The sequence below is a fragment of the Pyrus communis genome, chromosome 17, assembly GCF_963583255.1.
Source record: "Pyrus communis chromosome 17, drPyrComm1.1, whole genome shotgun sequence".
NCBI classification, from domain to species: Eukaryota; Viridiplantae; Streptophyta; class Magnoliopsida; order Rosales; family Rosaceae; genus Pyrus; species Pyrus communis.
Window position 1 is genome coordinate 5,899,269 of NC_084819.1, and position 7,350 is coordinate 5,906,618.

At 35.3% G+C, this 7,350-nt stretch overlaps 1 non-coding gene across 1 annotated transcript; it reads right to left on the minus strand.

Annotated features, from left to right (window-relative positions):
- Positions 1 to 411: 411 nt before the first annotated feature.
- LOC137724024 (small nucleolar RNA R71) lies at positions 412 to 519 on the minus strand. Its single transcript, XR_011067147.1, has one exon. It is a non-coding gene; the product is annotated as a small nucleolar RNA R71 (small nucleolar RNA).
- Positions 520 to 7,350: the final 6,831 nt, after the last annotated feature.

The following is a 7,350-nucleotide window of genomic DNA, read 5'->3' on the forward strand; positions in this document are numbered from 1 at the left end:
TTTGGGTTTTTAGACAACGAAGATACAATGGCTTTCACCATACCAGCTACTGGGTGTCCATTGAGGGATACATTAGCAGCCTATGCTAATGAGTTACCAAGTTGCATTGTATATCCAAACGAGGAAGGCGACGCATTTGGAAGTAAACAACACATGCTGGAGATTTTGCCTACATTTCATGGATTAGCTCATTAGGATCCTAATATGCATATCACAGAGTTTATAATGGGGTGCAAAAATATTATAGTGAAAGGGTTTACTGCAGATTCAATTAAACTTCTGCTTTTTCCTTATTCATTGAAGGACAAGGCAAGAACATGGCTGCTTACATTACCATCTGCCAGTACCACTTCTTGGGAACAGATGAGTGACAAATTTCTTAATAAATACTATCCAGCTTCTAAAACTCTTGATATGAGGACTCAAATTTTATCTTTTGCCCAAAAGCCTAATGAAGAGTTTCACAAGGCATGGGAGCGTTTTAAGGAGTTATTCAGAAAGTGTCCCCACGCAGACATTGATAGAGACACGCGGATGGGCATATTTTTCAGAGGATTAAATTCAAACACTAAAAATCATGTTCATGCTTCATTAGGAGGTTCCTATTCAACTAAAAATGCACAGGAAGCATATTAGTTGTTTGGCAACTTGGCATCTGAATCTCAACAATGGGTAGGGGATCAAACACAAAATATGGGCGTTTTTGAAATATCAATGGGGTTTCCACATGTATCTGCTCAAATTGAAAAGATTAAGAGAAAAATAGAGAATTTTGAAGCAAAATTTGACATGATCTTGCAGAAAATTTCAGCACCAGTTCAGCAAAGTGCAATCCAGCAACCTGAAGCAGCATGTTGTGCAATTTGCAGCCAACCCACATGATTTTATGGCCTGTCCACAGAGAGATGCATATCCAGAATTTGTTGCAGAACAAGTTTCAACAATTATCTAAGGCAAAGAAATGAAGTGTATTCAAATTTTTATAATCCGGGTTGGAGAGATCACCCAAATTTAAAATAGGGTGGTGAGCAGCCAGTTAAACCACTATTCCCACCATCAGTACAACAGCCTGCTGCACCAGCTAAAGCTTTTTAGGAAATTGCAATAGACAAGTTGGCAGAGGCTACTCGTATCAGCTTCGAACAAAGCAATCAAAACCTGAAAAAGATGTAGCAGACTATGAATCAAAACATGCAAAATATGCAGGCTTCCATAACTAATTTGAAGAGGCAATTTGGGCAGCTAGCAAGCAATATCATAGAAAGAGAACAAGGAAATTTTCCCAACCAAACAATTCCAAATCCAAGAGGTACAGAAGATTGTTGTGCAATAAAGACGTTGAGATCTGGAAAGAGTTACGACAATCATGGCAAAGAACAAATTGATAATGGGGACAAAGCTACAAAAAGTGCAGAAAAAGATGCAGAAATTGTTTCTGGACAGATTTTGAAGAACTCAGAATCTGCCTCTACCCAGAAATCAGGGTGTGTTTATGATCCCCCTCTTCTCTATCCCAAAAGGTTACAACCAAAGCTCAAAGATCAGCAATTAAGGGATTTCATACAGACTTTGGCTAAAGTTTAAATTAATTTACCTTTGTTGGAGGCCATTAAAAAGATTCCTTCTTATGCCAAATTTTTGAAAGATGTTTGCAGTAAGAAAAGAAAGCTTGTTGAGTAAAAAAAAATTGTGCTAACAGAACAGTGCAGTGCGGTCCTATTGCATAAATTGCCTCCAAAGAAGAAAGATTCAGGGAGTTTTACTACTCTTGCACCATTGGAAATTGTGATTTTAGTAGTGCTTTAATTGATTTAGGTGCTAGTGTAAACTTAATGCCTTATTCTGTTTTTAAACGTTTAGGTGAAGGTGAGCTGAAGCCAACTTCCAACATTATTCAATTGGCTCACCGTCCAATTACCTATCCTAGAGGGGTCATTGAAGATGTTATTGTAAAGGTGGACAACTTGTTTTTGCCAACGGATTTTATGGTTCTAGACATGGATGAGGATTTGAAAACACCCATCATTTTAGGCCACCCTTTCATGGCAATAGCCCGTACTCTTATTGACGTTGAAGTTGGAACTTTAACATTAAGGGTTCAAGATCAATCAGTGGTTTTTAATTTGTTTGAAGCAGCCAAATAGCCAGCAGAAAAGAAAAAATGCATGCATGTTAATGCATTAGATGGTTTACCTCGTGACAAATTTATGGCCAGATCAACTAACCATCTATCCATAAAGCCTCCGAATTTCATTCAGGTTTGCATCAATCCAAAACCAAAGCAACAAAGAGTGTTGCATGATGTTCAGCCGATAGACATTAAGAAAAAACATAGAATGTTGTTGCCAGGCAGCCAAAATTTTAAGAAAATACAACATGGTGAAAAGGCGTGGCTGTTGATTCCAAGGAAACAAGAGTCTTGGTGGAAAGGCCCTTATATGGTTAAGCAAGTTTTTCAAAACGGCAACGTGGACATTGAAATAGAGGGCAGGGGTTGTGTGCTCAAGGTCAAGCAGTATCTACTAAAACCATTCCTAAGGAAGTTCAGTGCAAGCAAGTCAATGACTCTGAAGGATCCAGCAACTTAATCACTAGACTTTTATTCCGTCTAGCTACAGACATTAAATAAAGCGCTTATTGGAAGGCAACCCAATTTTCTAACTTTTTCTTTACTTTCTATCTCTTTTATTTCATTATTTTTAGTCAAGAAGCATTTAAATTCCTAAGATGTTATTTAGTATCAACAATCATCACAAAAAAAAAAAAAAAAAACAAAACAAAACAAAACAAAAAACAAAAACAAATTTTTTTTTAACTTGTTTAATTTTTAATTTACCGATAGTATTTTCTACATCCTATCTCTGATTTCAACATTTGGGTTTTTACAAATAGCAAACAAAACAAACAAGAACATCAACCACATCCGTGATTCACATAGCAAGGATGGGAAGTTATACCTTTCTATTTTGCTACCCGGCGGCCAGCCATTCTTCAGTTGACTGAGGAAATAGAGCTTAGCAAATGATATCAGAACCGAAGGCATTGGATTTACAAATTTTGGGGTCGTGGTGCATCTCTCTTATTGTCGGTCTAAGTATTCTCATAGAAAACAAATGCATGCATGTGTCAGCTCTTTAATTTTTTTCTGGGAAAATAAGCTTAATGGACCTTAATGGCAGCAAGGAAAGATTTTTGCCCTTGGGATTCTGGGTTTCGCTACCGAGATCCAGTGCAAATGATGACTCCCATGAACGGTACCCGAGAGCAATGGAGGAAATGGCGAAGAGGCTTAAGGATGACGGCTAGGTTGTGTGAGGTTTAGAAAGTTATGGGGATATTTTCTCCATTGTAAAGAAACGAGAAAGAGAAAGAGGGATGAAAGCATTGAAAAGCCTTTTTCGGTTTCTAGAGAGAAGGTTGAGAGAGTTGAGTGATTTTTTTTCAGTTACTAAAGAAATGAAAGAAACCTAGGGTATACAAAGCATTTAGAATGGTGAGAGTGATCTAGCCGTTCGTTTGGAATCCTAAGGAACAAATGCACTGATGCTTGCCACGTGTCCAAGGCTGGTGTTTCCCATGTTTGTTCCGAAATATGAGTGTTTTGAATTAAAGAGAGGCAGAGCCGTTTGGGTATGGGCTCGAGGTTAGCAATGAGGAATCCAATGTTTTTCTCCATACCGGTGCTAGGGTTTTACAGCCCAATTGATCTTCCATTGGCCCGAGTGTGCTTTTCTTCCAGGCCCCACATTTGTCTTCCAAATGGAGTCCAATTCCAACCACGGTGTGTCCATTTCTTATTTTTATTTTTGGTTTGTTTTGAGTTTTCTTTTATTTTATATTCGTTTTCTTCTAATTTTGTCATTTTTTTTAAGAGTCGGTTAGCTTTAGGTGTTTTTTTTTTTTTTTTTTGTCTTTTATTTATTTTTCCACACCTTGAGGACAATGTGTGATTTAAGTTTAGGGGTGGGAATTAGAATTTTTAATTTTTAATTTTTGAGTCAATAAAAAATTTTCAAATTTTAAGTTAATATCCATAGATTAATTAAACGTTAGAACAAACGGACATGGAGAAGGTTAATCACACAGTAGAGTCTTTTCTATTTATCGTTACTTAGACGCTAATTCATGAGTTATACTTTGACAATTTGCACATTCACATCAACATGGTTTGTGGGGAGTGAGATTTGAACACTTACTTTTAGTCTAAGTGTATTTTAATTTTTGTTCTTAGTAAAGTAAAGTTTAGTATGTGTTATGAATAAAGTAATAATTGTTCCACCCGAGGCTTTGCCTAGTAACCGAGCTAGTCCTACCTAATCAACAGTGATTCTCGCGTCAAATGGTAGAGTTTTGGCATGGGGCAGGGTCATTAGTTGGTTTCATAGCATTTTCAGCTTAGGTTAATTAAGTCCTTAGGGGTGTTCTACACCTAGTGCCCTAAAGCCTTTGTGGTTTGGGAGTCATTGACCTAAAGCTCGCTACATAGGCTGGATTGAAAGCTTAAGTGAACTGACATTGCACGACCACTACTAATACTAAAAAAGAAAAAAGAAAAAAAAGAGAGAGAAAAAAATCGAAAAAAAGAAAAAAAAATGATAGTTATGTTTCAAGTCAAGTTGTGTGAAGTGTTGAATAAAAGGATGATGAGTAAGGGTTTTAGTCGAGTCTCCTTGGCTATGTTGGCTCACTTTACACCAAAGGAAGTTTGTGAATTCTTTTCTAATCGATTCTAAATGGCTTAGACTCTGTAGTGGGATTAGCTGAAACTTTTGAAAAGATGTTCTGATTTTTAACGTTTTCTATGGATTGCAACTTTGAAGGTGAAAATTTTTGTCATTTAGTTTTAGTTAAGTTCCCAATTTGTTAGTTTTTATTTTTGTTTTTGAGTTTTGTTTTGCTTGAAGACAAGCAAAAAACTAAGTTTGGGGGTATTTTGATGAGTCAATACTATATTATATATTTTACCCTAATCTTAGTATAATTTGGTAATTATTTTGGTAGAATTTTGATACTTTGCTTTATATTTTCAATATAGGACATTCGACTTCCGCTGGTGCAAAACATGATCAAACGGACGAATTTTGGAGTGATTCAAATTGGGGGACGTTCATGTGTCTCTTGGCTTATTTGAATCAAAATTTTGGATTTTTCAACCAAGCGGTTATTTTCTGGCGATTAAATAAATGAGTAGTGCGCGTTGTTGGAAAGTGACGTTCCTGGGATTAAATTGCGTTTTTGGAGCCCAAGATGACCGCAGATGGGTTCGTGGCCTTCTGGGGAAATGTTTAGAATAGTCCAAACTTGGTAAATTCACCTAGAAATCTGCAGATTTCTAGGCGAATTTACCAAGTTAATTTAGGATTATGTTTCCTATTTTATTTCAATTTATTTAGTTTCCTAGTCTTATTCTAAGACCTTTTACTAGGAGCATTTTAATTAGAGTAGTATAAATAAGCCTTTTGGCAGACCTAGGTTTTTTTTCAACGTATGCAACTTTTGGGAGAAGATTTTGGCTAGAGCTTAGAGATTTCAAGACTTATACTTTCAGGTGTTTTCATTCTAATTCTAGTTTAATACAATTATGTTGATTTTAATTATGAATATGCGTAACTAATCCTTTTTCTAGGGTGAGGCCATGATCCTTAGCAAGAATATGTAGTTTTTGTTTAATTTTCTTATGAATTATTGCATGCAAGTTTTGGATTGTTAATCATTGTGCTTTAAACTATCTATTTGTCTTAGTGATTCGTGACCATTAGGATATTTAGAAAAGTAATTTGATGCAATTTTGGCGGAGGGTTGTCCCTAAAATTGACTAAGGCTTCTTGTGGTTAACATGTGTAACTACTTAGGATGGACGACACATCTTAGGAGTTATATGGTTTTTCAAAAGGTTTTCACAAAACTTAATGAGTCTTGCATGTTCACATTCAATCTGGACACCACAGACGGGTTGCATATTGGATATACGTTCTATATTGGGGGTTCCAAGTAAGGCATACTTCAGGAAAATCTAACCTTCAAAACATGCATGTGTAATTCATAAGGAATTAGAAGAATTACGTAGGATTATTTGGGTGATGGCGGAACCCTAGTGTTCTTCCAACTTTGTTTCTCAAAATCTTTTCTCTTTGTTTTGTTTCCTTTTTAATTGGTTATTAGTTGCTTTTCCTAAATTACTTTTATTAAAATTCGTTTTTAATACTTTTAAATTCAAAATCAACCTTTTCCAATCTTCATTTTTAGATAATTAACTAGGATTAGGGTTTTTCATGAATTGTTTTAAATAATCCTAGTGGAAAACGATCTTGCTTGAGCCGTTTATACAACAATAACCTTGTTCTCTTGTAAGTATTTTTAAATGTTTTTATCTCTACTTTTGTAGGTGGTAAAATCTCTATCAGACACCCATACCTATTTTGTCAACACCATACCCATAACTTTTTTCAATATACTTTAAGACTGTTTTTTCAACAAAAACCAACCCATCACTCACACTACCAAAACCGGCCAACCCCATAATGGGGGTACTTTTGGGGCTTTTATGCAATTACATAAAATTTTAACACTTTGTGTATTTGCACTTTTACACGAAAGTTTACGTTTTTACGTAGAGGCCCAAAATCACTAAAGGACAAATTGTTTTGCTCCTTTAATGAAGTTTTTGCATTTGTTGAAAATTCAAACTATAATTACATGAAGTAGTGGACTTTTGTGTTTTTACAAAGTGACCTCAAAAGTTTGTGTTTAGCAATATAGCCCAAAAGTTGAGGTTATTGCATTTTGGCCCAAATTAGTTGAGAACAAAATAGTTTTGTATCTTTAAATGAGAATTGGATTTTCATTTCATTTAGCTCCATCTAAATCAATTCTATGGATACAAAAACAAAATGACAATGTTGCATTCAAGTTTAATCAGTTAAAGCGTTAATTAATTGAAAAAATGATGATTATGAACCTAAGCCTACGATAATTGAGTTATGAGAAATGTCGTCTCTCAAATTTGTTTGAACCATGGTAAAGTGTAGATTAGATTTTGGTTGTAATTTGATATGATCAAATGTTGTAAAAGAGCATAAGCTCTTCTTTACTTTGAAGTACTCATTTCTTGTTTTATTTGATATGCATGAAATTGGAGTAGTAGGGTCCAACACCCAATAAAAAAATACGTCTTAATGTTATTAAACGCATAACTAAAATCAATCACCATCCCTAGACCGTGATCCAACACTAGGCTTGTGTTGGATCGAATCAAAGGTTCATAGTCATCCTAAGGCCCTAAGATAACTATACAGTCCATCATTGTATACAAAGCTAATGTTAGTAGTACCATATACTCTTGCTTTAAAA